Below are 26417 nucleotides of genomic sequence, written 5' to 3'. Positions count from 1 at the left end.
CTTCTGGCTTATGCACCCATGTTTTTCAGATAGTTTGCAGTTTGCAAACAAGAACATTTCTTAGAAATCAAATTGTAGTAACTGATTTGTTTGGAAAAGAAAAAAAAACTAAGTGCTCACCGATATCTCGTTCAGCCCCAGTGGCCTAATGGATAAGGCACTGGCCTCCTAAGCCAGGGATTGTGGGTTCGAGTCCCATCTGGGGTGTTTGAGGCTGTTGATTACCAAAGCACACACACATGCTCTATTTTACTTCCAGATTTAAAGTGCTCAACCATCTTCTTCATTTCTTAATGGTCCCATATGCTTGTTCAAAAGATCTTGGGAATTCTGATAGCACATTAAACATACAATGACAACTTTAAGTCCCAAGAATCGCCATGCATTTCCACTGCTTTGAAAGGGTCAGTCATTTCCGTTATACAGTCAAATCAAAATACACTCATTTACTATTCATTTATGCCGCAACACAAACACATTCACAGTGAACAACAATCCAGATACAGAAAAGTTTTCAACTGAATGATTAGCAAGCATAGCGACTTTTGATTTAATAAAACACGATGATATTCTTCTGTTAATTGTTACACATTTAGAGTTCAAAATTCTTAGTAAACGTATAACACCATGAGAACATTTGGAATTTCAGTTTCAACAAAAAACCTGCTAGCAAAGTAGAGAGTATGACTTCATTTTATAAAAAAATGGAAATGCATGACTTGAAGTATAATACTATAAGAGCCTCCTAACTTCAAACATTCCCATAGTTTACTGGTTTCGGAAACAGACGCAAAAAAGGCAAGCTTCCAGACACCAAGCAGAGCTCCAGTGGCGCAATCGGTCAGCACGCGGTACTTATAAAGCAGTAACTGTTGAGCAATGCCGAGGTTGTGAGTTCGAGCCTCACCTGGAGCATTGTTTTCCTCTTTTCATCCATTTTTGTCAATTGCCAAAGAAAGTCTCTCATGGTTCACCATCGCATCAAAACATGATCATTGGGGAAACGTGCCTAGTTCTTTTGCTTTCATGTCTTCTGGCTTCTGCACCCATGTTTTTCAGATAGTTTGCAGTTTGCAAACAAGAACATTTCTTAGAAATCAAATTGTAGTAACTGATTTGTTTGGAAAAGAAAAAAAAACTAAGTGCTCAGCTATATCTCGTTCAGCCCCAGTGGCCTAATGGATAAGGCACTGGCCTCCTAAGCCAGGGATTGTGGGTTCGAGTCCCATCTGGGGTGTTTGAGGCTGTTGATTACCAAAGCACACACACATGCTCTAATTTACTTCCAGATTTAAAGTGCTCAACCATCTTCTTCATTTCTTAATGGTCCCATATGCTTGTTCAAAAGATCTTGGGAATTCTGATAGCACATTAAACATACAATGACAACTTTAAGTCCCAAGAATCGCCATGCATTTCCACTGCTTTGAAAGGGTCAGTCATTTCCGTTATACAGTCAAATCAAAATACACTCATTTACTATTCATTTATGCCGCAACACAAACACATTCACAGTGAACAACAATCCAGATACAGAAAAGTTTTCAACTGAATGATTAGCAAGCATAGCGACTTTTGATTTAATAAAACACGATGATATTCTTCTGTTAATTGTTACACATTTAGAGTTCAAAATTCTTAGTAAACGTATAACACCATGAGAACATTTGGAATTTCAGTTTCAACAAAAAACCTGCTAGCAAAGTAGAGAGTATGACTTCATTTTATAAAAAAATGGAAATGCATGACTTGAAGTATAATACTATAAGAGCCTCCTAACTTCAAACATTCCCATAGTTTACTGGTTTCGGAAACAGACGCAAAAAAGGCAAGCTTCCAGACACCAAGCAGAGCTCCAGTGGCGCAATCGGTCAGCACGCGGTACTTATAAAGCAGTAACTGTTGAGCAATGCCGAGGTTGTGAGTTCGAGCCTCACCTGGAGCATTGTTTTCCTCTTTTCATCCATTTTTGTCAATTGCCAAAGAAAGTCTCTCATGGTTCACCATCGCATCAAAACATGATCATTGGGGAAACGTGCCTAGTTCTTTTGCTTTCATGTCTTCTGGCTTCTGCACCCATGTTTTTCAGATAGTTTGCAGTTTGCAAACAAGAACATTTCTTAGAAATCAAATTGTAGTAACTGATTTGTTTGGAAAAGAAAAAAAAACTAAATGCTCAGCTATATCTCGTTCAGCCCCAGTGGCCTAATGGATAAGGCACTGGCCTCCTAAGCCAGGGATTGTGGGTTCGAGTCCCATCTGGGGTGTTTGAGGCTGGTGATTACCAAAGCACACACACATGCTCTATTTTACTTCGAGATTTAAAGTGCTCAACCATCCTCTTCATTTCTTAATGGTCCCATATGCTTGTTCAAAAGATCTTGGGAATTCTGATAGCACATTAAACATACAATGACAACTTTAAGTCCCAAGAATCGCCATGCATTTCCACTGCTTTGAAAGGGTCAGTCATTTCCATTATACAGTCAAATCAAAATACACTCATTTACTATTCATTTATGCCGCAACACAAACACATTCACAGTGAACAACAATCCAGATACAGAAAAGTTTTCAACTGAATGATTAGCAAGCATAGCGACTTTTGATTTAATAAAACACGATGATATTCTTCTGTTAATTGGTACACATTTAGAGTTCAAAATTCTTAGTAAACGTATAACACCATGAGAACATTTGGAATTTCAGTTTCAACAAAAAACCTGCTAGCAAAGTAGAGAGTATGACTTCATTTTATGAAAAAAATGGAAATGCATGACTTGAAGTATAATACTATAAGAGCCTCCTAACTTCAAACATTCCCATAGTTTACTGGTTTCGGAAACAGACGCAAAAAAGGCAAGCTTCCAGACACCAAGCAGAGCTCCAGTGGCGCAATCGGTCAGCGCGCGGTACTTATAAAGCAGTAACTGTTGAGCAATGCCGAGGTTGTGAGTTCGAGCCTCACCTGGAGCATTGTTTTCCTCTTTTCATCCATTTTTGTCAATTGCCAAAGAAAGTCTCTCATGGTTCACCATCGCATCAAAACATGATCATTGGGGAAACGTGCCTAGTTCTTTTGCTTTCATGTCTTCTGGCTTCTGCACCCATGTTTTTCAGATAGTTTGCAGTTTGCAAACAAGAACATTTCTTAGAAATCAAATTGTAGTAACTGATTTGTTTGGAAAAGAAAAAAAAACTAAGTGCTCAGCTATATCTCATTCAGCCCCAGTGGCCTAATGGATAAGGCACTGGCCTCCTAAGCCAGGGATTGTGGGTTCGAGTCCCATCTGGGGTGTTTGAGGCTGTTGATTACCAAAGCACACACACATGCTTTATTTTACTTCCAGATTTAAAGTGCTCAACCATCTTCTTCATTTCTTAATGGTCCCATATGCTTGTTCAAAAGATCTTGGGAATTCTGATAGCACATTAAACATACAATGACAACTTTAAGTCCCAAGAATCGCCATGCATTTCCACTGCTTTGAAAGGGTCAGTCATTTCCGTTATACAGTCAAATCAAAATACACTCATTTACTATTCATTTATGCCGCAACACAAACACATTCACAGTGAACAACAATCCAGATACAGAAAAGTTTTCAACTGAATGATTAGCAAGCATAGCGACTTTTGATTTAATAAAACACGATGATATTCTTCTGTTAATTGGTACACATTTAGAGTTCAAAATTCTTAGTAAACGTATAACACCATGAGAACATTTGGAATTTCAGTTTCAACAAAAAACCTGCTAGCAAAGTAGAGAGTATGACTTCATTTTATAAAAAAAATGGAAATGCATGACTTGAAGTATAATACTATAAGAGCCTCCTAACTTCAAACATTCCCATAGTTTACTGGTTTCGGAAACAGATGCAAAAAAGGCAAGCTTCCAGACACCAAGCAGAGCTCCAGTGGCGCAATCGGTCAGCGCGCGGTACTTATAAAGCAGTAACTGTTGAGCAATGCCGAGGTTGTGAGTTCGAGCCTCACCTGGAGCATTGTTTTCCACTTTTTATCCATTTTTGTCAATTGCCAAAGAAAGTCTCTCATGGTTCACCATCGCATCAAAACATGATCATTGGGGAAACGTGCCTAGTTCTTTTGCTTTCATGTCTTCTGGCTTCTGCACCCATGTTTTTCAGATAGTTTGCAGTTTGCAAACAAGAACATTTCTTAGAAATCAAATTGTAGTAACTGATTTGTTTGGAAAAGAAAAAAAAACTAAGTGCTCAGCTATATCTCGTTCAGCCCCAGTGGCCTAATGGATAAGGCACTGGCCTCCTAAGCCAGGGATTGTGGGTTTGAGTCCCATCTGGGGTGTTTGAGGCTGTTGATTACCAAAGCACACACACATGCTCTATTTTACTTCCAGATTTAAAGTGCTCAACCATCTTCTTCATTTCTTAATGGTCCCATATGCTTGTTCAAAAGATCTTGGGAATTCTGATAGCACATTAAACATACAATGACAACTTTAAGTCCCAAGAATCGCCATGCATTTCCACTGCTTTGAAAGGGTCAGTCATTTCCGTTATACAGTCAAATCAAAATACACTCATTTACTATTCATTTATGCCGCAACACAAACACATTCACAGTGAACAACAATCCAGATACAGAAAAGTTTTCAACTGAATGATTAGCAAGCATAGCGACTTTTGATTTAATAAAACACGATGATATTCTTCTGTTAATTGGTACACATTTAGAGTTCAAAATTCTTAGTAAACGTATAACACCATGAGAACATTTGGAATTTCAGTTTCAACAAAAAACCTGCTAGCAAAGTAGAGAGTATGACTTCATTTTATAAAAAAATGGAAATGCATGACTTGAAGTATAATACTATAAGAGCCTCCTAACTTCAAACATTCCCATAGTTTACTGGTTTCGGAAACAGACGCAAAAAAGGCAAGCTTCAAGACACCAAGCAGAGCTCCAGTGGCGCAATCGGTCAGCGCGCGGTACTTATAAAGCAGTAACTGTTGAGCAATGCTGAGGTTGTGAGTTCGAGCCTCACCTGGAGCATTGTTTTCCACTTTTCATCCATTTTTGTCAATTGCCAAAGAAAGTCTCTCATGGTTCACCATCGCATCAAAACATGATCATTGGGGAAACGTGCCTAGTTCTTTTGCTTTCATGTCTTCTGGCTTCTGCACCCATGTTTTTCAGATAGTTTGCAGTTTGCAAACAAGAACATTTCTTAGAAATCAAATTGTAGTAACTGATTTGTTTGGAAAAGAAAAAAAAACTAAGTGCTCAGCTATATCTCGTTCAGCCCCAGTGGCCTAATGGATAAGGCACTGGCCTCCTAAGCCAGGGATTGTGGGTTCGAGTCCCATCTGGGGTGTTTGAGGCTGTTGATTACCAAAGCACACACACATGCTTTATTTTACTTCCAGATTTAAAGTGCTCAACCATCTTCTTCATTTCTTAATGGTCCCATATGCTTGTTCAAAAGATCTTGGGAATTCTGATAGCACATTAAACATACAATGACAACTTTAAGTCCCAAGAATCGCCATGCATTTCCACTGCTTTGAAAGGGTCAGTAATTTCCGTTATACAGTCAAATCAAAATACACTCATTTACTATTCATTTATGCCGCAACACAAACACATTCACAGTGAACAACAATCCAGATACAGAAAAGTTTTCAACTGAATGATTAGCAAGCATAGCGACTTTTGATTTAATAAAACACGATGATATTCTTCTGTTAATTGGTACACATTTAGAGTTCAAAATTCTTAGTAAACGTATAACACCATGAGAACATTTGGAATTTCAGTTTCAACAAAAAACCTGCTAGCAAAGTAGAGAGTATGACTTCATTTTATAAAAAAAATGGAAATGCATGACTTGAAGTATAATACTATAAGAGCCTCCTAACTTCAAACATTCCCATAGTTTACTGGTTTCGGAAACAGATGCAAAAAAGGCAAGCTTCCAGACACCAAGCAGAGCTCCAGTGGCGCAATCGGTCAGCGCGCGGTACTTATAAAGCAGTAACTGTTGAGCAATGCCGAGGTTGTGAGTTCGAGCCTCACCTGGAGCATTGTTTTCCACTTTTCATCCATTTTTGTCAATTGCCAAAGAAAGTCTCTCATGGTTCACCATCGCATCAAAACATGATCATTGGGGAAACGTGCCTAGTTCTTTTGCTTTCATGTCTTCTGGCTTCTGCACCCATGTTTTTCAGATAGTTTGCAGTTTGCAAACAAGAACATTTCTTAGAAATCAAATTGTAGTAACTGATTTGTTTGGAAAAGAAAAAAAAACTAAGTGCTCAGCTATATCTCGTTCAGCCCCAGTGGCCTAATGGATAAGGCACTGGCCTCCTAAGCCAGGGATTGTGGGTTCGAGTCCCATCTGGGGTGTTTGAGGCTGTTGATTACCAAAGCACACACACATGCTCTATTTTACTTCCAGATTTAAAGTGCTCAACCATCTTCTTCATTTCTTAATGGTCCCATATGCTTGTTCAAAAGATCTTGGGAATTCTGATAGCACATTAAACATACAATGACAACTTTAAGTCCCAAGAATCGCCATGCATTTCCACTGCTTTGAAAGGGTCAGTCATTTCCGTTATACAGTCAAATCAAAATACACTCATTTACTATTCATTTATGCCGCAACACAAACACATTCACAGTGAACAACAATCCAGATACAGAAAAGTTTTCAACTGAATGATTAGCAAGCATAGCGACTTTTGATTTAATAAAACACGATGATATTCTTCTGTTAATTGGTACACATTTAGAGTTCAAAATTCTTAGTAAACGTATAACACCATGAGAACATTTGGAATTTCAGTTTCAACAAAAAACCTGCTAGCAAAGTAGAGAGTATGACTTCATTTTATAAAAAAATGGAAATGCATGACTTGAAGTATAATACTATAAGAGCCTCCTAACTTCAAACATTCCCATAGTTTACTGGTTTCGGAAACAGACGCAAAAAAGGCAAGCTTCCAGACACCAAGCAGAGCTCCAGTGGCGCAATCGGTCAGCGCGCGGTACTTATAAAGCAGTAACTGTTGAGCAATGCCGAGGTTGTGAGTTCGAGCCTCACCTGGAGCATTGTTTTCCACTTTTCATCCATTTTTGTCAATTGCCAAAGAAAGTCTCTCATGGTTCACCATCGCATCAAAACATGATCATTGGGGAAACGTGCCTAGTTCTTTTGCTTTCATGTCTTCTGGCTTCTGCACCCATGTTTTTCAGATAGTTTGCAGTTTGCAAACAAGAACATTTCTTAGAAATCAAATTGTAGTAACTGATTTGTTTGGAAAAGAAAAAAAAACGAAGTGCTCAGCTATATCTCGTTCAGCCCCAGTGGCCTAATGGATAAGGCACTGGCCTCCTAAGCCAGGGATTGTGGGTTCGAGTCCCATCTGGGGTGTTTGAGGCTGTTGATTACCAAAGCACACACACATGCTCTATTTTACTTCCAGATTTAAAGTGCTCAACCGTTTTCTTCATTTCTTAATGGTCCCATATGCTTGTTCAAAAGATCTTGGGAATTCTGATAGCACATTAAACATACAATGACAACTTTAAGTCCCAAGAATCGCCATGCATTTCCACTGCTTTGAAAGGGTCAGTCATTTCCGTTATACAGTCAAATCAAAATACACTCATTTACTATTCATTTATGCCGCAACACAAACACATTCACAGTGAACAACAATCCAGATACAGAAAAGTTTTCAACTGAATGATTAGCAAGCATAGCTACTTTTGATTTAATAAAACACGATGATATTCTTCTGTTAATTGGTACACATTTAGAGTTCAAAATTCTTAGTAAACGTATAACACCATGAGAACATTTGGAATTTCAGTTTCAACAAAAAACCTGCTAGCAAAGTAGAGAGTATGACTTCATTTTATAAAAAAAATGGAAATGCATGACTTGAAGTATAATACTATAAGAGCCTCCTAACTTCAAACATTCCCATAGTTTAATGGTTTCGGAAACAGACGCAAAAAAGGCAAGCTTCCAGACACCAAGCAGAGCTCCAGTGGCGCAATCGGTCAGCGCGCGGTACTTATAAAGCAGTAACTGTTGAGCAATGCCGAGGTTGTGAGTTCGAGCCTCACTTGGAGCATTGTTTTCCTCTTTTCATCCATTTTTGTCAATTGCCAAAGAAAGTCTCTCATGGTTCACCATCGCATCAAAACATGATCATTGGGGAAACGTGCTTAGTTCTTTTGCTTTCATGTCTTCTGGCTTCTGCACCCATGTTTTTCAGATAGTTTGCAGTTTGCAAACAAGAACATTTCTTAGAAATCAAATTGTAGTAACTGATTTGTTTGGAAAAGAAAAAAAAACTAAGTGCTCAGCTATAACTCGTTCAGCCCCAGTGGCCTAATGGATAAGGCACTGGCCTCCTAAGCCAGGGATTGTGGGTTCGAGTCCCATCTGGGGTGTTTGAGGCTGTTGATTACCAAAGCACACACACATGCTTTATTTTACTTCCAGATTTAAAGTGCTCAACCATCTTCTTCATTTCTTAATGGTCCCATATGCTTGTTCAAAAGATCTTGGGAATTCTGATAGCACATTAAACATACAATGACAACTTTAAGTCCCAAGAATCGCCATGCATTTCCACTGCTTTGAAAGGGTCAGTCATTTCCGTTATACAGTCAAATCAAAATACACTCATTTACTATTCATTTATGCCGCAACACAAACACATTCACAGTGAACAACAATCCAGATACAGAAAAGTTTTCAACTGAATGATTAGCAAGCATAGCGACTTTTGATTTAATAAAACACGATGATATTCTTCTGTTAATTGGTACACATTTAGAGTTCAAAATTCTTAGTAAACGTATAACACCATGAGAACATTTGGAATTTCAGTTTCAACAAAAAACCTGCTAGCAAAGTAGAGAGTATGACTTCATTTTATAAAAAAATGGAAATGCATGACTTGAAGTATAATACTATAAGAGCCTCCTAACTTCAAACATTCCCATAGTTTACTGGTTTCGGAAACAGACGCAAAAAAGGCAAGCTTCCAGACACCAAGCAGAGCTCCAGTGGCGCAATCGGTCAGCGCGCGGTACTTATAAAGCAGTAACTGTTGAGCAATGCCGAGGTTGTGAGTTCGAGCCTCACCTGGAGCATTGTTTTCCACTTTTCATCCATTTTTGTCAATTGCCAAAGAAAGTCTCTCATGGTTCACCATCGCATCAAAACATGATCATTGGGGAAACGTGCCTAGTTCTTTTGCTTTCATGTCTTCTGGCTTCTGCACCCATGTTTTTCAGATAGTTTGCAGTTTGCAAACAAGAACATTTCTTAGAAATCAAATTGTAGTAACTGATTTGTTTGGAAAAGAAAAAAAAACTAAGTGCTCAGCTATATCTCGTTCAGCCCCAGTGACCTAATGGATAAGGCACTGGCCTCCTAAGCCAGGGATTGTGGGTTCGAGTCCCATCTGGGGTGTTTGAGGCTGTTGATTACCAAAGCACACACACATGCTCTATTTTACTTCCAGATTTAAAGTGCTCAACCATCTTCTTCATTTCTTAATGGTCCCATATGCTTGTTCAAAAGATCTTGGGAATTCTGATAGCACATTAAACATACAATGACAACTTTAAGTCCCAAGAATCGCCATGCATTTCCACTGCTTTGAAAGGGTCAGTCATTTCCGTTATACAGTCAAATCAAAATACACTCATTTACTATTCATTTATGCCGCAACACAAACACATTCACAGTGAACAACAATCCAGATACAGAAAAGTTTTCAACTGAATGATTAGCAAGCATAGCGACTTTTGATTTAAGAAAACACGATGATATTCTTCTGTTAATTGGTACACATTTAGAGTTCAAAATTCTTAGTAAACGTATAACACCATGAGAACATTTGGAATTTCAGTTTCAACAAAAAACCTGCTAGCAAAGTAGAGAGTATGACTTCATTTTATAAAAAAATGGAAATGCATGACTTGAAGTATAATACTATAAGAGCCTCCTAACTTCAAACATTCCCATAGTTTACTGGTTTCGGAAACAGACGCAAAAAAGGCAAGCTTCCAGACACCAAGCAGAGCTCCAGTGGCGCAATCGGTCAGCGCGCGGTACTTATAAAGCAGTAACTGTTGAGCAATGCCGAGGTTGTGAGTTCGAGCCTCACCTGGAGCATTGTTTTCCACTTTTCATCCATTTTTGTCAATTGCCAAAGAAAGTCTCTCATGGTTCACCATCGCATCAAAACATGATCATTGGGGAAACGTGCCTAGTTCTTTTGCTTTCATGTCTTCTGGCTTCTGCACCCATGTTTTTCAGATAGTTTGCAGTTTGCAAACAAGAACATTTCTTAGAAATCAAATTGTAGTAACTGATTTGTTTGGAAAAGAAAAAAAAACTAAGTGCTCAGCTATATCTCGTTCAGCCCCAGTGACCTAATGGATAAGGCACTGGCCTCCTAAGCCAGGGATTGTGGGTTCGAGTCCCATCTGGGGTGTTTGAGGCTGTTGATTACCAAAGCACACACACATGCTCTATTTTACTTCCAGATTTAAAGTGCTCAACCATCTTCTTCATTTCTTAATGGTCCCATATGCTTGTTCAAAAGATCTTGGGAATTCTGATAGCACATTAAACATACAATGACAACTTTAAGTCCCAAGAATCGCCATGCATTTCCACTGCTTTGAAAGGGTCAGTCATTTCCGTTATACAGTCAAATCAAAATACACTCATTTACTATTCATTTATGCCGCAACACAAACACATTCACAGTGAACAACAATCCAGATACAGAAAAGTTTTCAACTGAATGATTAGCAAGCATAGCGACTTTTGATTTAAGAAAACACGATGATATTCTTCTGTTAATTGGTACACATTTAGAGTTCAAAATTCTTAGTAAACGTATAACACCATGAGAACATTTGGAATTTCAGTTTCAACAAAAAACCTGCTAGCAAAGTAGAGAGTATGACTTCATTTTATAAAAAAATGGAAATGCATGACTTGAAGTATAATACTATAAGAGCCTCCTAACTTCAAACATTCCCATAGTTTACTGGTTTCGGAAACAGACGCAAAAAAGGCAAGCTTCCAGACACCAAGCAGAGCTCCAGTGGCGCAATCGGTCAGCGCGCGGTACTTATAAAGCAGTAACTGTTGAGCAATGCCGAGGTTGTGAGTTCGAGCCTCACCTGGAGCATTGTTTTCCACTTTTCATCCATTTTTGTCAATTGCCAAAGAAAGTCTCTCATGGTTCACCATCGCATCAAAACATGATCATTGGGGAAACGTGCCTAGTTCTTTTGCTTTCATGTCTTCTGGCTTCTGCACCCATGTTTTTCAGATAGTTTGCAGTTTGCAAACAAGAACATTTCTTAGAAATCAAATTGTAGTAACTGATTTGTTTGGAAAAGAAAAAAAAACTAAGTGCTCAGCTATATCTCGTTCAGCCCCAGTGACCTAATGGATAAGGCACTGGCCTCCTAAGCCAGGGATTGTGGGTTCGAGTCCCATCTGGGGTGTTTGAGGCTGTTGATTACCAAAGCACACACACATGCTCTATTTTACTTCCAGATTTAAAGTGCTCAACCGTCTTCTTCATTTTTTAATGGTCCCATATGCTTGTTCAAAAGATCTTGGGAATTCTGATAGCACATTAAACATACAATGACAACTTTAAGTCCCAAGAATCGCCATGCATTTCCACTGCTTTGAAAGGGTCAGTCATTTCCGTTATACAGTCAAATCAAAATACACTCATTTACTATTCATTTATGCCGCAACACAAACACATTCACAGTGAACAACAATCCAGATACAGAAAAGTTTTCAACTGAATGATTAGCAAGCATAGCGACTTTTGATTTAAGAAAACACGATGATATTCTTCTGTTAATTGGTACACATTTAGAGTTCAAAATTCTTAGTAAACGTATAACACCATGAGAACATTTGGAATTTCAGTTTCAACAAAAAACCTGCTAGCAAAGTAGAGAGTATGACTTCATTTTATAAAAAAATGGAAATGCATGACTTGAAGTATAATACTATAAGAGCCTCCTAACTTCAAACATTCCCATAGTTTACTGGTTTCGGAAACAGACGCAAAAAAGGCAAGCTTCCAGACACCAAGCAGAGCTCCAGTGGCGCAATCGGTCAGCGCGCGGTACTTATAAAGCAGTAACTGTTGAGCAATGCCGAGGTTGTGAGTTCGAGCCTCACCTGGAGCATTGTTTTCCACTTTTCATCCATTTTTGTCAATTGCCAAAGAAAGTCTCTCATGGTTCACCATCGCATCAAAACATGATCATTGGGGAAACGTGCCTAGTTCTTTTGCTTTCATGTCTTCTGGCTTCTGCACCCATGTTTTTCAGATAGTTTGCAGTTTGCAAACAAGAACATTTCTTAGAAATCAAATTGTAGTAACTGATTTGTTTGGAAAAGAAAAAAAAACTAAGTGCTCAGCTATATCTCGTTCAGCCCCAGTGACCTAATGGATAAGGCACTGGCCTCCTAAGCCAGGGATTGTGGGTTCGAGTCCCATCTGGGGTGTTTGAGGCTGTTGATTACCAAAGCACACACACATGCTCTATTTTACTTCCAGATTTAAAGTGCTCAACCATCTTCTTCATTTCTTAATGGTCCCATATGCTTGTTCAAAAGATCTTGGGAATTCTGATAGCACATTAAACATACAATGACAACTTTAAGTCCCAAGAATCGCCATGCATTTCCACTGCTTTGAAAGGGTCAGTCATTTCCGTTATACAGTCAAATCAAAATACACTCATTTACTATTCATTTATGCCGCAACACAAACACATTCACAGTGAACAACAATCCAGATACAGAAAAGTTTTCAACTGAATGATTAGCAAGCATAGCGACTTTTGATTTAAGAAAACACGATGATATTCTTCTGTTAATTGGTACACATTTAGATTTCAAAATTCTTAGTAAACGTATAACACCATGAGAACATTTGGAATTTCAGTTTCAACAAAAAACCTGCTAGCAAAGTAGAGAGTATGACTTCATTTTATAAAAAAATGGAAATGCATGACTTGAAGTATAATACTATAAGAGCCTCCTAACTTCAAACATTCCCATAGTTTACTGGTTTCGGAAACAGACGCAAAAAAGGCAAGCTTCCAGACACCAAGCAGAGCTCCAGTGGCGCAATCGGTCAGCACGCGGTACTTATAAAGCAGTAACTGTTGAGCAATGCCGAGGTTGTGAGTTCGAGCCTCACCTGGAGCATTGTTTTCCTCTTTTCATCCATTTTTGTCAATTGCCAAAGAAAGTCTCTCATGGTTCACCATCGCATCAAAACATGATCATTGGGGAAACGTGCCTAGTTCTTTTGCTTTCATGTCTTCTGGCTTCTGCACCCATGTTTTTCAGATAGTTTGCAGTTTGCAAACAAGAACATTTCTTAGAAATCAAATTGTAGTAACTGATTTGTTTGGAAAAGAAAAAAAAACTAAATGCTCAGCTATATCTCGTTCAGCCTCAGTGGCCTAATGGATAAGGCACTGGCCTCCTAAGCCAGGGATTGTGGGTTTGAGTCCCATCTGGGGTGTTTGAGGCTGTTGATTACCAAAGCACACACACATGCTCTATTTTACTTCCAGATTTAAAGTGCTCAACCATCTTCTTCATTTCTTAATGGTCCCATATGCTTGTTCAAAAGATCTTGGGAATTCTGATAGCACATTAAACATGCAATGACAACTTTAAGTCCCAAGAATCGCCATGCATTTCCACTGCTTTGAAAGGGTCAGTCATTTCCGTTATACAGTCAAATCAAAATACACTCATTTACTATTCATTTATGCCGCAACACAAACACATTCACAGTGAACAACAATCCAGATACAGAAAAGTTTTCAACTGAATGATTAGCAAGCATAGCGACTTTTGATTTAATAAAACACGATGATATTCTTCTGTTAATTGGTACACATTTAGAGTTCAAAATTCTTAGTAAATGTATAACACCATGAGAACATTTGGAATTTCAGTTTCAACAAAAAACCTGCTAGCAAAGTAGAGAGTATGACTTCATTTTATAAAAAAAATGGAAATGCATGACTTGAAGTATAATACTATAAGAGCCTCCTAACTTCAAACATTCCCATAGTTTACTGGTTTCGGAAACAGACGCAAAAAAGGCAAGCTTCCAGACACCAAGCAGAGCTCCAGTGGCGCAATCGGTCAGCGCGCGGTACTTATAAAGCAGTAACTGTTGAGCAATGCCGAGGTTGTGAGTTCAAGCCTCACCTGGAGCATTGTTTTCCTCTTTTCATCCATTTTTGTCAATTGCCAAAGAAAGTCTCTCATGGTTCACCATCGCATCAAAACATGATCATTGGGGAAACGTGCCTAGTTCTTTTGCTTTCATGTCTTCTGGCTTCTGCACCCATGTTTTTCAGATAGTTTGCAGTTTGCAAACAAGAACATTTCTTAGAAATCAAATTGTAGTAACTGATTTGTTTGGAAAAGAAAAAAAAACTAAGTGCTCAGCTATATCTCGTTCAGCCCCAGTGGCCTAATGGATAAGGCACTGGCCTCCTAAGCCAGGGATTGTGGGTTCGAGTCCCATCTGGGGTGTTTGAGGCTGTTGATTACCAAAGCACACACACATGCTCTATTTTACTTCCAGATTTAAAGTGCTCAACCATCTTCTTCATTTCTTAATGGTCCCATATGCTTGTTCAAAAGATCTTGGGAATTCTGATAGCACATTAAACATACAATGACAACTTTAAGTCCCAAGAATCGCCATGCATTTCCACTGCTTTGAAAGGGTCAGTCATTTCCGTTATACAGTCAAATCAAAATACACTCATTTACTATTCATTTATGCCGCAACACAAACACATTCACAGTGAACAACAATCCAGATACAGAAAAGTTTTCAACTGAATGATTAGCAAGCATAGCGACTTTTGATTTAATAAAACACGATGATATTCTTCTGTTAATTGGTACACACTTAGAGTTCAAAATTCTTAGTAAACGTATAACACCATGAGAACATTTGGAATTTCAGTTTCAACAAAAAACCTGCTAGCAAAGTAGAGAGTATGACTTCATTTTATAAAAAAATGGAAATGCATGACTTGAAGTATAATACTATAAGAGCCTCCTAACTTCAAACATTCCCATAGTTTACTGGTTTCGGAAACAGACGCAAAAAAGGCAAGCTTCCAGACACCAAGCAGAGCTCCAGTGGCGCAATCGGTCAGCGCGCGGTACTTATAAAGCAGTAACTGTTGAGCAATGCCGAGGTTGTGAGTTCGAGCCTCACCTTGAGCATTGTTTTCCACTTTTCATCCATTTTTGTCAATTGCCAAAGAAAGTCTCTCATGGTTCACCATCGCATCAAAACATGATCATTGGGGAAACGTGCCTAGTTCTTTTGCTTTCATGTCTTCTGGCTTCTGCACCCATGTTTTTCAGATAGTTTGCAGTTTGCAAACAAGAACATTTCTTAGAAATCAAATTGTAGTAACTGATTTGTTTGGAAAAGAAAAAAAAACTAAGTGCTCAGCTATATCTCGTTCAGCCCCAGTGGCCTAATGGATAAGGCACTGGCCTCCTAAGCCAGGGATTGTGGGTTCGAGTCCCATCTGGGGTGTTTGAGGCTGTTGATTACCAAAGCACACACACATGTTCTATTTTACTTCCAGATTTAAAGTGCTCAACCATCTTCTTCATTTCTTAATGGTCCCATATGCTTGTTCAAAAGATCTTGGGAATTCTGATAGCACATTAAACATACAATGACAACTTTAAGTCCCAAGAATCGCCATGCATTTCCACTGCTTTGAAAGGGTCAGTCATTTCCGTTATACAGTCAAATCAAAATACACTCATTTACTATTCATTTATGCCGCAACACAAACACATTCACAGTGAACAACAATCCAGATACAGAAAAGTTTTCAACTGAATGATTAGCAAGCATAGCGACTTTTGATTTAATAAAACACGATGATATTCTTCTGTTAATTGGTACACATTTAGAGTTCAAAATTCTTAGTAAACGTATAACACCATGAGAACATTTGGAATTTCAGTTTCAACAAAAAACCTGCTAGCAAAGTAGAGAGTATGACTTCATTTTATAAAAAAAATGGAAATGCATGACTTGAAGTATAATACTATAAGAGCCTCCTAACTTCAAACATTCCCATAGTTTACTGGTTTTGGAAACAGATGCAAAAAAGGCAAGCTTCCAGACACCAAGCAGAGCTCCAGTGGCGCAATCGGTCAGCGCGCGGTGCTTATAAAGCAGTAACTGTTGAGCAATGCCGAGGTTGTGAGTTCAAGCCTCACCTGGAGCATTGTTTTCCACTTTTCATCCATTTTTGTCAATTGCCAAAGAAAGTCTCTCATGGTTCACCATCGCATCAAAACATGATCATTGGGGAAACGTGCCTAGTTCTTTTGCTTTCATGTCTTCTGGCTTCTGCACCCATGTTTTTCAGATAGTTTGCAGTTTGCAAACAAGAACATTTCTTAGAAATCAAATTGTAGTAACTGATTTGTTTGGAAAAGAAAAAAAAACTAAGTGCTCAGCTATATCTCGTTCAGCCCCAGTGGCCTAATGGATAAGGCACTGGCCTCCTAAGCCAGGGATTGTGGGTTCGAGTCCCATCTGGGGTGTTTGAGGCTGTTGATTACCAAAGCACACACACATGCTCTATTTTACTTCCAGATTTAAAGTGCTCAACCGTTTTCTTCATTTCTTAATGGTCCCATATGCTTGTTCAAAAGATCTTGGGAATTCTGATAGCACATTAAACATACAATGAAAACTTTAAGTCCCAAGAATCGCCATGCATTTCCACTGCTTTGAAAGGGTCAGTCATTTCCGTTATACAGTCAAATCAAAATACACTCATTTACTATTCATTTATGCCGCAACACAAACACATTCACAGTGAACAACAATCCAGATACAGAAAAGTTTTCAACTGAATGATTAGCAAGCATAGCTACTTTTGATTTAATAAAACACGATGATATTCTTCTGTTAATTGGTACACATTTAGAGTTCAAAATTCTTAGTAAACGTATAACACCATGAGAACATTTGGAATTTCAGTTTCAACAAAAAACCTGCTAGCAAAGTTGAGAGTATGACTTCATTTTATAAAAAAAATGGAAATGCATGACTTGAAGTATAATACTATAAGAGCCTCCTAACTTCAAACATTCCCATAGTTTACTGGTTTCGGAAACAGACGCAAAAAAGGCAAGCTTCCAGACACCAAGCAGAGCTCCAGTGGCGCAATCGGTCAGCGCGCGGTACTTATAAAGCAGTAACTGTTGAGCAATGCCGAGGTTGTGAGTTCGAGCCTCACCTGGAGCGTTGTTTTCCTCTTTTCATCCATTTTTGTCAATTGCCAAAGAAAGTCTCTCATGGTTCACCATCGCATCAAAACATGATCATTGGGGAAACGTGCCTAGTTCTTTTGCTTTCATGTCTTCTGGCTTCTGCACCCATGTTTTTCAGATAGTTTGCAGTTTGCAAACAAGAACATTTCTTAGAAATCAAATTGTAGTAACTGATTTGTTTGAAAAAGAAAAAAAAACTAAGTGCTCAGCTATATCTTGTTCAGCCCCAGTGGCCTAATGGATAAGGCACTGGCCTCCTAAGCCAGGGATTGTGGGTTTGAGTCCCATCTGGGGTGTTTGAGGCTGTTGATTACCAAAGCACACACACATGCTCTATTTTACTTCCAGATTTAAAGTGCTCAACCGTCTTCTTCATTTCTTAATGGTCCCATTTGCTTGTTCAAAAGATCTTGGGAATTCTGATAGCACATTAAACATACAATGACAACTTTAAGTCCCAAGAATCGCCATGCATTTCCACTGCTTTGAAAGGGTCAGTCATTTCCGTTATACAGTCAAATCAAAATACACTCATTTACTATTCATTTATGCCGCAACACAAACACATTCACAGTGAACAACAATCCAGATACAGAAAAGTTTTCAACTGAATGATTAGCAAGCATAGCGACTTTTGATTTAATAAAACACGATGATATTCTTCTGTTAATTGGTACACATTTAGAGTTCAAAATTCTTAGTAAACGTATAACACCATGAGAACATTTGGAATTTCAGTTTCAACAAAAAACCTGCTAGCAAAGTAGAGAGTATGACTTCATTTTATAAAAAAAATGGAAATGCATGACTTGAAGTATAATACTATAGGAGCCTCCTAACTTCAAACATTCCCATAGTTTACTGGTTTCGGAAACAGATGCAAAAAAGGCAAGCTTCCAGACACCAAGCAGAGCTCCAGTGGCGCAATCGGTCAGCGCGCGGTACTTATAAAGCAGTAACTGTTGAGCAATGCCGAGGTTGTGAGTTCGAGCCTCACCTGGAGCATTGTTTTCCTCTTTTCATCCATTTTTGTCAATTGCCAAAGAAAGTCTCTCATGGTTCACCATCGCATCAAAACATGATCATTGGGGAAACGTGCCTAGTTCTTTTGCTTTCATGTCTTCTGGCTTCTGCACCCATGTTTTTCAGATAGTTTGCAGTTTGCAAACAAGAACATTTCTTAGAAATCAAATTGTAGTAACTGATTTGTTTGGAAAAGAAAAAAAAACTAAGTGCTCAGCCATATCTCGTTCAGCCCCAGTGGCCTAATGGATAAGGCACTGGCCTCCTAAGCCAGGGATTGTGGGTTCGAGTCCCATCTGGGGTGTTTGAGGCTGTTGATTACCAAAGCACACACACATGCTCTATTTTACTTCCAGGTTTAAAGTGCTCAACCGTCTTCTTCATTTCTTAATGGTCCCATATGCTTGTTAAAAAGATCTTGGGAATTCTGATAGGACATTAAACATACAATGAAAACTTTAAGTCCCAAGAATCGCCATGCATTTCCACTGCTTTGAAAGGGTCAGTCATTTCCGTTATACAGTCAAATCAAAATACACTCATTTACTATTCATTTATGCCGCAACACAAACACATTCACAGTGAACAACAATCCAGATACAGAAAAGTTTTCAACTGAATGATTAGCAAGCATAGCGACTTTTGATTTAATAAAACACTATGATATTCTTCTGTTAATTGGTACACATTTAGAGTTCAAAATTCTTAGTAAACGTATAACACCATGAGAACATTTGGAATTTCAGTTTCAACAAAAAACCTGCTAGCAAAGTAGAGAGTATGACTTCATTTTATAAAAAAAATGGAAATGCATGACTTGAAGTATAATACTATAAGAGCCTCCTAACTTCAAACATTCCCATAGTTTACTGGTTTCGGAAACAGACGCAAAAAAGGCAAGCTTCCAGACACCAAGCAGAGCTCCAGTGGCGCAATCGGTCAGCGCGCGGTACTTATAAAGCAGTAACTGTTGAGCAATGCCGAGGTTGTGAGTTCGAGCCTCACCTGGAGCATTGTTTTCCTCTTTTCATCCATTTTTGTCAATTGCCAAAGAAAGTCTCTCATGGTTCACCATCGCATCAAAACATGATCATTGGGGAAACGTGCCTAGTTCTTTTGCTTTCATGTCTTCTGGCTTCTGCACCCATGTTTTTCAGATAGTTTGCAGTTTGCAAACAAGAACATTTCTTAGAAATCAAATTGTAGTAACTGATTTGTTTGGAAAAGAAAAAAAAACTAAGTGCTCAGCTATATCTTGTTCAGCCCCAGTGGCCTAATGGATAAGGCACTGGCCTCCTAAGCCAGGGATTGTGGGTTCGAGTCCCATCTGGGGTGTTTGAGGCTGTTGATTACCAAAGCACACACACATGCTCTATTTTACTTCCAGATTTAAAGTGCTCAACCGTCTTCTTCATTTGTTAATGGTCCCATATGCTTGTTCAAAAGATCTTGGGAATTCTGATAGCACATTAAACATACAATGAAAACTTTAAGTCCCAAGAATCGCCATGCATTTCCACTGCTTTGAAAGGGTCAGTCATTTCCGTTATACAGTCAAATCAAAATACACTCATTTACTATTCATTTATGCCACAACACAAACACATTCACAGTGAACAACAATCCAGATACAGAAAAGTTTTCAACTGAATGATTAGCAAGCATAGCGACTTTTGATTTAATAAAACACGATGATATTCTTCTGTTAATTGGTACACATTTAGAGTTCAAAATTGTTAGTAAACGTATAACACCATGAGAACATTTGGAATTTCAGTTTCAACAAAAAACCTGCTAGCAAAGTAGAGAGTATGACTTCATTTTATAAAAAAAATGGAAATGCATGACTTGAAGTATAATACTATAAGAGCCTCCTAACTTCAAACATTCCCATAGTTTACTGGTTTCGGAAACAGACGCAAAAAAGGCAAGCTTCCAGACACCAAACAGAGCTCCAGTGGCGCAATCGGTCAGCGCGCGGTACTTATAAAGCAGTAACTGTTGAGCAATGCCGAGGTTGTGAGTTCGAGCCTCACCTGGAGCATTGTTTTCCTCTTTTCATCCATTTTTGTCAATTGCCAAAGAAAGTCTCTCATGGTTCACCATCGCATCAAAACATGATCATTGGGGAAACGTGCCTAGTTCTTTTGCTTTCATGTCTTCTGGCTTCTGCACCCATGTTTTTCAGATAGTTTGCAGTTTGCAAACAAGAACATTTCTTAGAAATCAAATTGTAGTAACTGATTTGTTTGGAAAAGAAAAAAAAACTAAGTGCTCAGCTATATCTTGTTCAGCCCCAGTGGCCTAATGGATAAGGCACTGGCCTCCTAAGCCAGGGATTGTGGGTTCGAGTCCCATCTGGGGTGTTTGAGGCTGTTGATTACCAAAGCACACACACATGCTCTATTTTACTTCCAGATTTAAAGTGCTCAACCGTCTTCTTCATTTCTTAATGGTCCCATATGCTTGTTCAAAAGATCTTGGGAATTCTGATAGCACATTAAACATACAATGACAACTTTAAGTCCCAAGAATCGCCATGCATTTCCACTGCTTTGAAAGGGTCAGTCATTTCCGTTATACAGTCAAATCAAAATACACTCATTTACTATTCATTTATGCCGCAACACAAACACATTCACAGTGAACAACAATCCAGATACAGAAAAATTTTCAACTGAATGATTAGCAAGCATAGCGACTTTTGATTTAATAAAACACGATGATATTCTTCTGTTAATTGGTACACATTTAAAGTTCAAAATTCTTAGTAAACGTATAACACCATGAGAACATTTGGAATTTCAGTTTCAACAAAAAACCTGCTAGCAAAGTAGAGAGTATGACTTCATTTTATAAAAAAATGGAAATGCATGACTTGAAGTATAATACTATAAGAGCCTCCTAACTTCAAACATTCCCATAGTTTACTGGTTTCTGAAACGGATGCAAAAAAGGCAAGCTTCCAGACACCAAGCAGAGCTCCAGTGGCGCAATCGGTCAGCGCGCGGTACTTATAAAGCAGTAACTGTTGAGCAATGCCGAGGTTGTGAGTTCGAGCCTCACCTGGAGCATTGTTTTCCTCTTTTCATCCATTTTTGTCAATTGCCAAAGAAAGTCTTTCATGGTTCACCATCGCATCAAAACATGATCATTGGGGAAACGTGCCTAGTTCTTTTGCTTTCATGTCTTCTGGCTTCTGCACCCATGTTTTTCAGATAGTTTGCAGTTTGCAAACAAGAACATTTCTTAGAAATCAAATTGTAGTAACTGATTTGTTTGGAAAAGAAAAAAAAACTAAGTGCTCAGCTATATCTCGTTCAGCCCCAGTGGCCTAATGGATAAGGCACTGGCCTCCTAAGCCAGGGATTGTGGGTTCGAGTCCCATCTGGAGTGTTTGAGGCTGTTGATTACCAAAGCACACACACATGCTCTTTTTTACTTCCAGATTTAAAGTGCTCAACCATCTTCTTCATTTCTTAATGGTCCCATATGCTTGTTCAAAAGATCTTGGGAATTCTGATAGCACATTAAACATGCAATGACAACTTTAAGTCCCAAGAATCGCCATGCATTTCCACTGCTTTGAAAGGGTCAGTCATTTCCGTTATACAGTCAAATCAAAATACACTCATTTACTATTCATTTATGCCGCAACACAAACACATTCACAGTGAACTACAATCCAGATACAGAAAAGTTTTCAACTGAATGATTAGCAAGCATAGCGACTTTTGATTTAATAAAACACGATGATATTCTTCTGTTAATTGGTACACATTTAGAGTTCAAAATTCTTAGTAAACGTATAACACCATGAGAACATTTGGAATTTCAGTTTCAACAAAAAACCTGCTAGCAAAGTAGAGAGTATGACTTCATTTTATAAAAAAAATGGAAATGCATGACTTGAAGTATAATACTATAAGAGCCTCCTAACTTCAAACATTCCCATAGTTTACTGGTTTTGGAAACAGACACAAAAAAGGCAAGCTTCCAGACACCAAGCAGAGCTCCAGTGGCGCAATCGGTCAGCGCGCGGTACTTATAAAGCAGTAACTGTTGAGCAATGCCGAGGTTGTGAGTTCGAGCCTCACCTGGAGTATTGTTTTCCTCTTTTCATCCATTTTTGTCAATTGCCAAAGAAAGTCTCTCATGGTTCACCATCGCATCAAAACATGATCATTGGGGAAACGTGCCTAGTTCTTTTGCTTTCATGTCTTCTGGCTTCTGCACCCATGTTTTTCAGATAGTTTGCAGTTTGCAAACAAGAACATTTCTTAGAAATCAAATTGTAGTAACTGATTTGTTTGGAAAAGAAAAAAAAACTAAGTGCTCAGCAATATCTCGTTCAGCCCCAGTGGCCTAATGGATAAGGCACTGGCCTCCTAAGCCAGGGATTGTGGGTTCGAGTCCCATCTGGGGTGTTTGAGCCTGTTGATTACCAAAGCACACACACATGCTCTATTTTACTTTCAGATTTAAAGTGCTCAACCGTCTTCTTCATTTCTTAATGGTCCCATATGCTTGTTCAAAAGATCTTGGGAATTCTGAAAGCACATTAAACATACAATGAAAACTTTAAGTCCCAAGAATCGCCATGCATTTCCACTGCTTTGAAAGGGTCAGTCATTTCCGTTATACAGTCAAATCAAAATACACTCATTTACTATTCATTTATGCCGCAACACAAACACATTCACAGTGAACAACAATCCAGATACAGAAAAGTTTTCAACTGAATGATTAGCAAGCATAGCGACTTTTGATTTAATAAAACACGATGATATTCTTCTGTTAATTGGTACACATTTAGAGTTCAAAATTCTTAGTAAACGTATAACACCATGAGAACATTTGGAATTTCAGTTTCAACAAAAAACCTGCTAGCAAAGTAGAGAGTATGACTTCATTTTATAAAAAAATGGAAATGCATGACTTGAAGTATAATACTATAAGAGCCTCCTAACTTCAAACATTCCCATAGTTTACTGGTTTCGAAAACAGACGCAAAAAAGGCAAGCTTCCAGACACCAAGCAGAGCTCCAGTGGCGCAATCGGTCAGCGCGCGGTACTTATAAAGCAGTAACTGTTGAGCAATGCCGAGGTTGTGAGTTCGAGCCTCACCTGGAGCATTGTTTTCCTCTTTTCATCCATTTTTGTCAATTGCCAAAGAAAGTCTCTCATGGTTCACCATCGCATCAAAACATGATCATTGGGGAAACGTGCCTAGTTCTTTTGCTTTCATGTCTTCTGGCTTCTGCACCCATGTTTTTCAGATAGTTTGCAGTTTGCAAACAAGAACATTTCTTAGAAATCAAATTGTAGTAACTGATTTGTTTGGAAAAGAAAAAAAAACTAAGTGCTCAACTATATCTCGTTCAGCCCCAGTGGCCTAATGGATAAGGCACTGGCCTCCTAAGCCAGGGATTGTGGGTTCGAGTCCCATCTGGAGTGTTTGAGGCTGTTGATTACCAAAGCACACACACATGCTCTTTTTTACTTCCAGATTTAAAGTGCTCAACCATCTTCTTCATTTCTTAATGGTCCCATATGCTTGTTCAAAAGATCTTGGGAATTCTGATAGCACATTAAACATGCAATGACAACTTTAAGTCCCAAGAATCGCCATGCATTTCCACTGCTTTGAAAGGGTCAGTCATTTCCGTTATACAGTCAAATCAAAATACACTCATTTACTATTCATTTATGCCGCAACACAAACACATTCACAGTGAACTACAATCCAGATACAGAAAAGTTTTCAACTGAATGATTAGCAAGCATAGCGACTTTTGATTTAATAAAACACGATGATATTCTTCTGTTAATTGGTACACATTTAGAGTTCAAAATTCTTAGTAAACGAATAACACCATGAGAACATTTGGAATTTCAGTTTCAACAAAAAACCTGCTAGCAAAGTAGAGAGTATGACTTCATTTTATAAAAAAAATGGAAATGCATGACTTGAAGTATAATACTATAAGAGCCTCCTAACTTCAAACATTCCCATAGTTTACTGGTTTTGGAAACAGACACAAAAAAGGCAAGCTTCCAGACACCAAGCAGAGCTCCAGTGGCGCAATCGGTCAGCGCGCGGTACTTATAAAGCAGTAACTGTTGAGCAATGCCGAGGTTGTGAGTTCGAGCCTCACCTGGAGTATTGTTTTCCTCTTTTCATCCATTTTTGTCAATTGCCAAAGAAAGTCTCTCATGGTTCACCATCGCATCAAAACATGATCATTGGGGAAACGTGCCTAGTTCTTTTGCTTTCATGTCTTCTGGCTTCTGCACCCATGTTTTTCAGATAGTTTGCAGTTTGCAAACAAGAACATTTCTTAGAAATCAAATTGTAGTAACTGATTTGTTTGGAAAAGAAAAAAAAACTAAGTGCTCAGCTATATCTCGTTCAGCCCCAGTGGCCTAATGGATAAGGCACTGGCCTCCTAAGCCAGGGATTGTGGGTTCGAGTCCCATCTGGGGTGTTTGAGCCTGTTGATTACCAAAGCACACACACATGCTCTATTTTACTTCCAGATTTAAAGTGCTCAACCGTCTTCTTCATTTCTTAATGGTCCCATATGCTTGTTCAAAAGATCTTGGGAATTCTGATAGCACATTAAACATACAATGAAAACTTTAAGTCCCAAGAATCGCCATGCATTTCCACTGCTTTGAAAGGGTCAGTCATTTCCGTTATACAGTCAAATCAAAATACACTCATTTACTATTCATTTATGCCGCAACACAAACACATTCACAGTGAACAACAATCCAGATACAGAAAAGTTTTCAACTGAATGATTAGCAAGCATAGCGACTTTTGATTTAATAAAACACTATGATATTCTTCTGTTAATTGGTACACATTTAGAGTTCAAAATTCTTAGTAAACGTATAACACCATGAGAACATTTGGAATTTCAGTTTCAACAAAAAACCTGCTAGCAAAGTAGAGAGTATGACTTCATTTTATAAAAAAAATGGAAATGCATGACTTGAAGTATAATACTATAAGAGCCTCCTAACTTCAAACATTCCCATAGTTTACTGGTTTCGGAAACAGACGCAAAAAAGGCAAGCTTCCAGACACCAAGCAGAGCTCCAGTGGTGCAATCGGTCAGCGTGCGGTACTTATAAAGCAGTAACTGTTGATCAATGCCGAGGTTGTGAGTTCGAGCCTCACCTGGAGCATTGTTTTCCTCTTTTCATCCATTTTTGTCAATTGCCAAAGAAAGTCTCTCATGGTTCACCATCGCATCAAAACATGATCATTGGGGAAACGTGCCTAGTTCTTTTGCTTTCATGTCTTCTGGCTTCTGCACCCATGTTTTTCAGATAGTTTGCAGTTTGCAAACAAGAACATTTCTTAGAAATCAAATTGTAGTAACTGATTTGTTTGAAAAAGAAAAAAAACTAAGTGCTCAGCTATTTCTCGTTCAGCCCCAGTGGCCTAATGGATAAGGCACTGGCCTCCTAAGCCAGGGATTGTGGGTTCGGGTCCCATGTGGGGTGTTTGAGGATTTTGATTACCAAAGCACACACACATGCTCTATTTTACTTCCAGATTTAAAGTGCTCAACCATCTTCTTCATTTCTTAATGGTCCCATATGCTTGTTCAAAAGATCTTGGGAATTCTGATAGCACATTAAACATACAATGACAACTTTAAGTCCCAAGAATCGCCATGCATTTCCACTGCTTTGAAAGGGTCAGTCATTTCCGTTATACAGTCAAATCAAAATACACTCATTTACTATTCATTTATGCCGCAACACAAACACATTCACAGTGAACAACAATCCAGATACAGAAAAGTTTTCAACTGAATGATTAGCAAGCATAGCGACTTTTGATTTAATAAAACACGATGATATTCTTCTGTTAATTGGTACACATTTAGAGTTCAAAATTGTTAGTAAACGTATAACACCATGAGAACATTTGGAATTTCAGTTTCAA

General features: G+C 38.5%; 40 non-coding genes across 40 annotated transcripts; all 40 read left to right on the top strand.

The window, feature by feature from the left end:
• The first annotated feature begins 134 nt into the window (after positions 1-134).
• TRNAR-CCU (transfer RNA arginine (anticodon CCU)) lies at positions 135-207 on the top strand. Its single transcript has one exon. It is a non-coding gene; the product is annotated as a tRNA-Arg (tRNA).
• A 957-nt stretch (positions 208-1164) lies between these two features.
• On the top strand, positions 1165-1237 carry TRNAR-CCU (transfer RNA arginine (anticodon CCU)). Its single transcript has one exon. It is a non-coding gene; the product is annotated as a tRNA-Arg (tRNA).
• A 957-nt stretch (positions 1238-2194) lies between these two features.
• Positions 2195-2267, top strand: TRNAR-CCU (transfer RNA arginine (anticodon CCU)). The gene has a single exon. It is a non-coding gene; the product is annotated as a tRNA-Arg (tRNA).
• A 616-nt stretch (positions 2268-2883) lies between these two features.
• TRNAI-UAU (transfer RNA isoleucine (anticodon UAU)) lies at positions 2884-2976 on the top strand. Its single transcript is given in 2 exon segments — positions 2884-2921; positions 2941-2976. It is a non-coding gene; the product is annotated as a tRNA-Ile (tRNA).
• Positions 2977-3225: 249 nt separating this feature from the next.
• On the top strand, positions 3226-3298 carry TRNAR-CCU (transfer RNA arginine (anticodon CCU)). Its single transcript has one exon. It is a non-coding gene; the product is annotated as a tRNA-Arg (tRNA).
• Positions 3299-3914: 616 nt separating this feature from the next.
• Positions 3915-4007, top strand: TRNAI-UAU (transfer RNA isoleucine (anticodon UAU)). The gene is given in 2 exon segments: positions 3915-3952; positions 3972-4007. It is a non-coding gene; the product is annotated as a tRNA-Ile (tRNA).
• A 249-nt stretch (positions 4008-4256) lies between these two features.
• Positions 4257-4329, top strand: TRNAR-CCU (transfer RNA arginine (anticodon CCU)). Its single transcript has one exon. It is a non-coding gene; the product is annotated as a tRNA-Arg (tRNA).
• A 615-nt stretch (positions 4330-4944) lies between these two features.
• Positions 4945-5037, top strand: TRNAI-UAU (transfer RNA isoleucine (anticodon UAU)). The gene is given in 2 exon segments: positions 4945-4982; positions 5002-5037. It is a non-coding gene; the product is annotated as a tRNA-Ile (tRNA).
• Positions 5038-5286: 249 nt separating this feature from the next.
• TRNAR-CCU (transfer RNA arginine (anticodon CCU)) lies at positions 5287-5359 on the top strand. Its single transcript has one exon. It is a non-coding gene; the product is annotated as a tRNA-Arg (tRNA).
• Positions 5360-5975: 616 nt separating this feature from the next.
• On the top strand, positions 5976-6068 carry TRNAI-UAU (transfer RNA isoleucine (anticodon UAU)). The gene is given in 2 exon segments: positions 5976-6013; positions 6033-6068. It is a non-coding gene; the product is annotated as a tRNA-Ile (tRNA).
• Positions 6069-6317: 249 nt separating this feature from the next.
• TRNAR-CCU (transfer RNA arginine (anticodon CCU)) lies at positions 6318-6390 on the top strand. The gene has a single exon. It is a non-coding gene; the product is annotated as a tRNA-Arg (tRNA).
• A 615-nt stretch (positions 6391-7005) lies between these two features.
• Positions 7006-7098, top strand: TRNAI-UAU (transfer RNA isoleucine (anticodon UAU)). Its single transcript is given in 2 exon segments — positions 7006-7043; positions 7063-7098. It is a non-coding gene; the product is annotated as a tRNA-Ile (tRNA).
• Positions 7099-7347: 249 nt separating this feature from the next.
• TRNAR-CCU (transfer RNA arginine (anticodon CCU)) lies at positions 7348-7420 on the top strand. The gene has a single exon. It is a non-coding gene; the product is annotated as a tRNA-Arg (tRNA).
• A 616-nt stretch (positions 7421-8036) lies between these two features.
• Positions 8037-8129, top strand: TRNAI-UAU (transfer RNA isoleucine (anticodon UAU)). Its single transcript is given in 2 exon segments — positions 8037-8074; positions 8094-8129. It is a non-coding gene; the product is annotated as a tRNA-Ile (tRNA).
• A 249-nt stretch (positions 8130-8378) lies between these two features.
• Positions 8379-8451, top strand: TRNAR-CCU (transfer RNA arginine (anticodon CCU)). The gene has a single exon. It is a non-coding gene; the product is annotated as a tRNA-Arg (tRNA).
• A 615-nt stretch (positions 8452-9066) lies between these two features.
• Positions 9067-9159, top strand: TRNAI-UAU (transfer RNA isoleucine (anticodon UAU)). Its single transcript is given in 2 exon segments — positions 9067-9104; positions 9124-9159. It is a non-coding gene; the product is annotated as a tRNA-Ile (tRNA).
• A 937-nt stretch (positions 9160-10096) lies between these two features.
• TRNAI-UAU (transfer RNA isoleucine (anticodon UAU)) lies at positions 10097-10189 on the top strand. Its single transcript is given in 2 exon segments — positions 10097-10134; positions 10154-10189. It is a non-coding gene; the product is annotated as a tRNA-Ile (tRNA).
• A 937-nt stretch (positions 10190-11126) lies between these two features.
• On the top strand, positions 11127-11219 carry TRNAI-UAU (transfer RNA isoleucine (anticodon UAU)). The gene is given in 2 exon segments: positions 11127-11164; positions 11184-11219. It is a non-coding gene; the product is annotated as a tRNA-Ile (tRNA).
• A 937-nt stretch (positions 11220-12156) lies between these two features.
• TRNAI-UAU (transfer RNA isoleucine (anticodon UAU)) lies at positions 12157-12249 on the top strand. Its single transcript is given in 2 exon segments — positions 12157-12194; positions 12214-12249. It is a non-coding gene; the product is annotated as a tRNA-Ile (tRNA).
• Positions 12250-13528: 1279 nt separating this feature from the next.
• On the top strand, positions 13529-13601 carry TRNAR-CCU (transfer RNA arginine (anticodon CCU)). The gene has a single exon. It is a non-coding gene; the product is annotated as a tRNA-Arg (tRNA).
• A 616-nt stretch (positions 13602-14217) lies between these two features.
• Positions 14218-14310, top strand: TRNAI-UAU (transfer RNA isoleucine (anticodon UAU)). The gene is given in 2 exon segments: positions 14218-14255; positions 14275-14310. It is a non-coding gene; the product is annotated as a tRNA-Ile (tRNA).
• A 249-nt stretch (positions 14311-14559) lies between these two features.
• TRNAR-CCU (transfer RNA arginine (anticodon CCU)) lies at positions 14560-14632 on the top strand. Its single transcript has one exon. It is a non-coding gene; the product is annotated as a tRNA-Arg (tRNA).
• Positions 14633-15589: 957 nt separating this feature from the next.
• On the top strand, positions 15590-15662 carry TRNAR-CCU (transfer RNA arginine (anticodon CCU)). Its single transcript has one exon. It is a non-coding gene; the product is annotated as a tRNA-Arg (tRNA).
• Positions 15663-16620: 958 nt separating this feature from the next.
• Positions 16621-16693, top strand: TRNAR-CCU (transfer RNA arginine (anticodon CCU)). Its single transcript has one exon. It is a non-coding gene; the product is annotated as a tRNA-Arg (tRNA).
• A 616-nt stretch (positions 16694-17309) lies between these two features.
• TRNAI-UAU (transfer RNA isoleucine (anticodon UAU)) lies at positions 17310-17402 on the top strand. The gene is given in 2 exon segments: positions 17310-17347; positions 17367-17402. It is a non-coding gene; the product is annotated as a tRNA-Ile (tRNA).
• A 249-nt stretch (positions 17403-17651) lies between these two features.
• On the top strand, positions 17652-17724 carry TRNAR-CCU (transfer RNA arginine (anticodon CCU)). The gene has a single exon. It is a non-coding gene; the product is annotated as a tRNA-Arg (tRNA).
• A 616-nt stretch (positions 17725-18340) lies between these two features.
• On the top strand, positions 18341-18433 carry TRNAI-UAU (transfer RNA isoleucine (anticodon UAU)). The gene is given in 2 exon segments: positions 18341-18378; positions 18398-18433. It is a non-coding gene; the product is annotated as a tRNA-Ile (tRNA).
• Positions 18434-18682: 249 nt separating this feature from the next.
• On the top strand, positions 18683-18755 carry TRNAR-CCU (transfer RNA arginine (anticodon CCU)). The gene has a single exon. It is a non-coding gene; the product is annotated as a tRNA-Arg (tRNA).
• A 616-nt stretch (positions 18756-19371) lies between these two features.
• Positions 19372-19464, top strand: TRNAI-UAU (transfer RNA isoleucine (anticodon UAU)). The gene is given in 2 exon segments: positions 19372-19409; positions 19429-19464. It is a non-coding gene; the product is annotated as a tRNA-Ile (tRNA).
• A 249-nt stretch (positions 19465-19713) lies between these two features.
• Positions 19714-19786, top strand: TRNAR-CCU (transfer RNA arginine (anticodon CCU)). The gene has a single exon. It is a non-coding gene; the product is annotated as a tRNA-Arg (tRNA).
• A 616-nt stretch (positions 19787-20402) lies between these two features.
• Positions 20403-20495, top strand: TRNAI-UAU (transfer RNA isoleucine (anticodon UAU)). Its single transcript is given in 2 exon segments — positions 20403-20440; positions 20460-20495. It is a non-coding gene; the product is annotated as a tRNA-Ile (tRNA).
• Positions 20496-20744: 249 nt separating this feature from the next.
• TRNAR-CCU (transfer RNA arginine (anticodon CCU)) lies at positions 20745-20817 on the top strand. Its single transcript has one exon. It is a non-coding gene; the product is annotated as a tRNA-Arg (tRNA).
• A 615-nt stretch (positions 20818-21432) lies between these two features.
• TRNAI-UAU (transfer RNA isoleucine (anticodon UAU)) lies at positions 21433-21525 on the top strand. Its single transcript is given in 2 exon segments — positions 21433-21470; positions 21490-21525. It is a non-coding gene; the product is annotated as a tRNA-Ile (tRNA).
• Positions 21526-21774: 249 nt separating this feature from the next.
• Positions 21775-21847, top strand: TRNAR-CCU (transfer RNA arginine (anticodon CCU)). The gene has a single exon. It is a non-coding gene; the product is annotated as a tRNA-Arg (tRNA).
• Positions 21848-22463: 616 nt separating this feature from the next.
• TRNAI-UAU (transfer RNA isoleucine (anticodon UAU)) lies at positions 22464-22556 on the top strand. Its single transcript is given in 2 exon segments — positions 22464-22501; positions 22521-22556. It is a non-coding gene; the product is annotated as a tRNA-Ile (tRNA).
• Positions 22557-22805: 249 nt separating this feature from the next.
• On the top strand, positions 22806-22878 carry TRNAR-CCU (transfer RNA arginine (anticodon CCU)). Its single transcript has one exon. It is a non-coding gene; the product is annotated as a tRNA-Arg (tRNA).
• A 615-nt stretch (positions 22879-23493) lies between these two features.
• Positions 23494-23586, top strand: TRNAI-UAU (transfer RNA isoleucine (anticodon UAU)). Its single transcript is given in 2 exon segments — positions 23494-23531; positions 23551-23586. It is a non-coding gene; the product is annotated as a tRNA-Ile (tRNA).
• Positions 23587-23835: 249 nt separating this feature from the next.
• TRNAR-CCU (transfer RNA arginine (anticodon CCU)) lies at positions 23836-23908 on the top strand. Its single transcript has one exon. It is a non-coding gene; the product is annotated as a tRNA-Arg (tRNA).
• A 616-nt stretch (positions 23909-24524) lies between these two features.
• TRNAI-UAU (transfer RNA isoleucine (anticodon UAU)) lies at positions 24525-24617 on the top strand. Its single transcript is given in 2 exon segments — positions 24525-24562; positions 24582-24617. It is a non-coding gene; the product is annotated as a tRNA-Ile (tRNA).
• A 249-nt stretch (positions 24618-24866) lies between these two features.
• On the top strand, positions 24867-24939 carry TRNAR-CCU (transfer RNA arginine (anticodon CCU)). The gene has a single exon. It is a non-coding gene; the product is annotated as a tRNA-Arg (tRNA).
• The last annotated feature ends 1478 nt before the right edge of the window (positions 24940-26417 follow it).

The sequence above is a fragment of the Engystomops pustulosus genome, chromosome 4 (genome assembly GCF_040894005.1).
Source record: "Engystomops pustulosus chromosome 4, aEngPut4.maternal, whole genome shotgun sequence".
In the NCBI taxonomy this organism is placed as follows: domain Eukaryota; kingdom Metazoa; phylum Chordata; class Amphibia; order Anura; family Leptodactylidae; genus Engystomops; species Engystomops pustulosus.
This window is presented reverse-complemented; position numbering and strand designations above follow the sequence as displayed.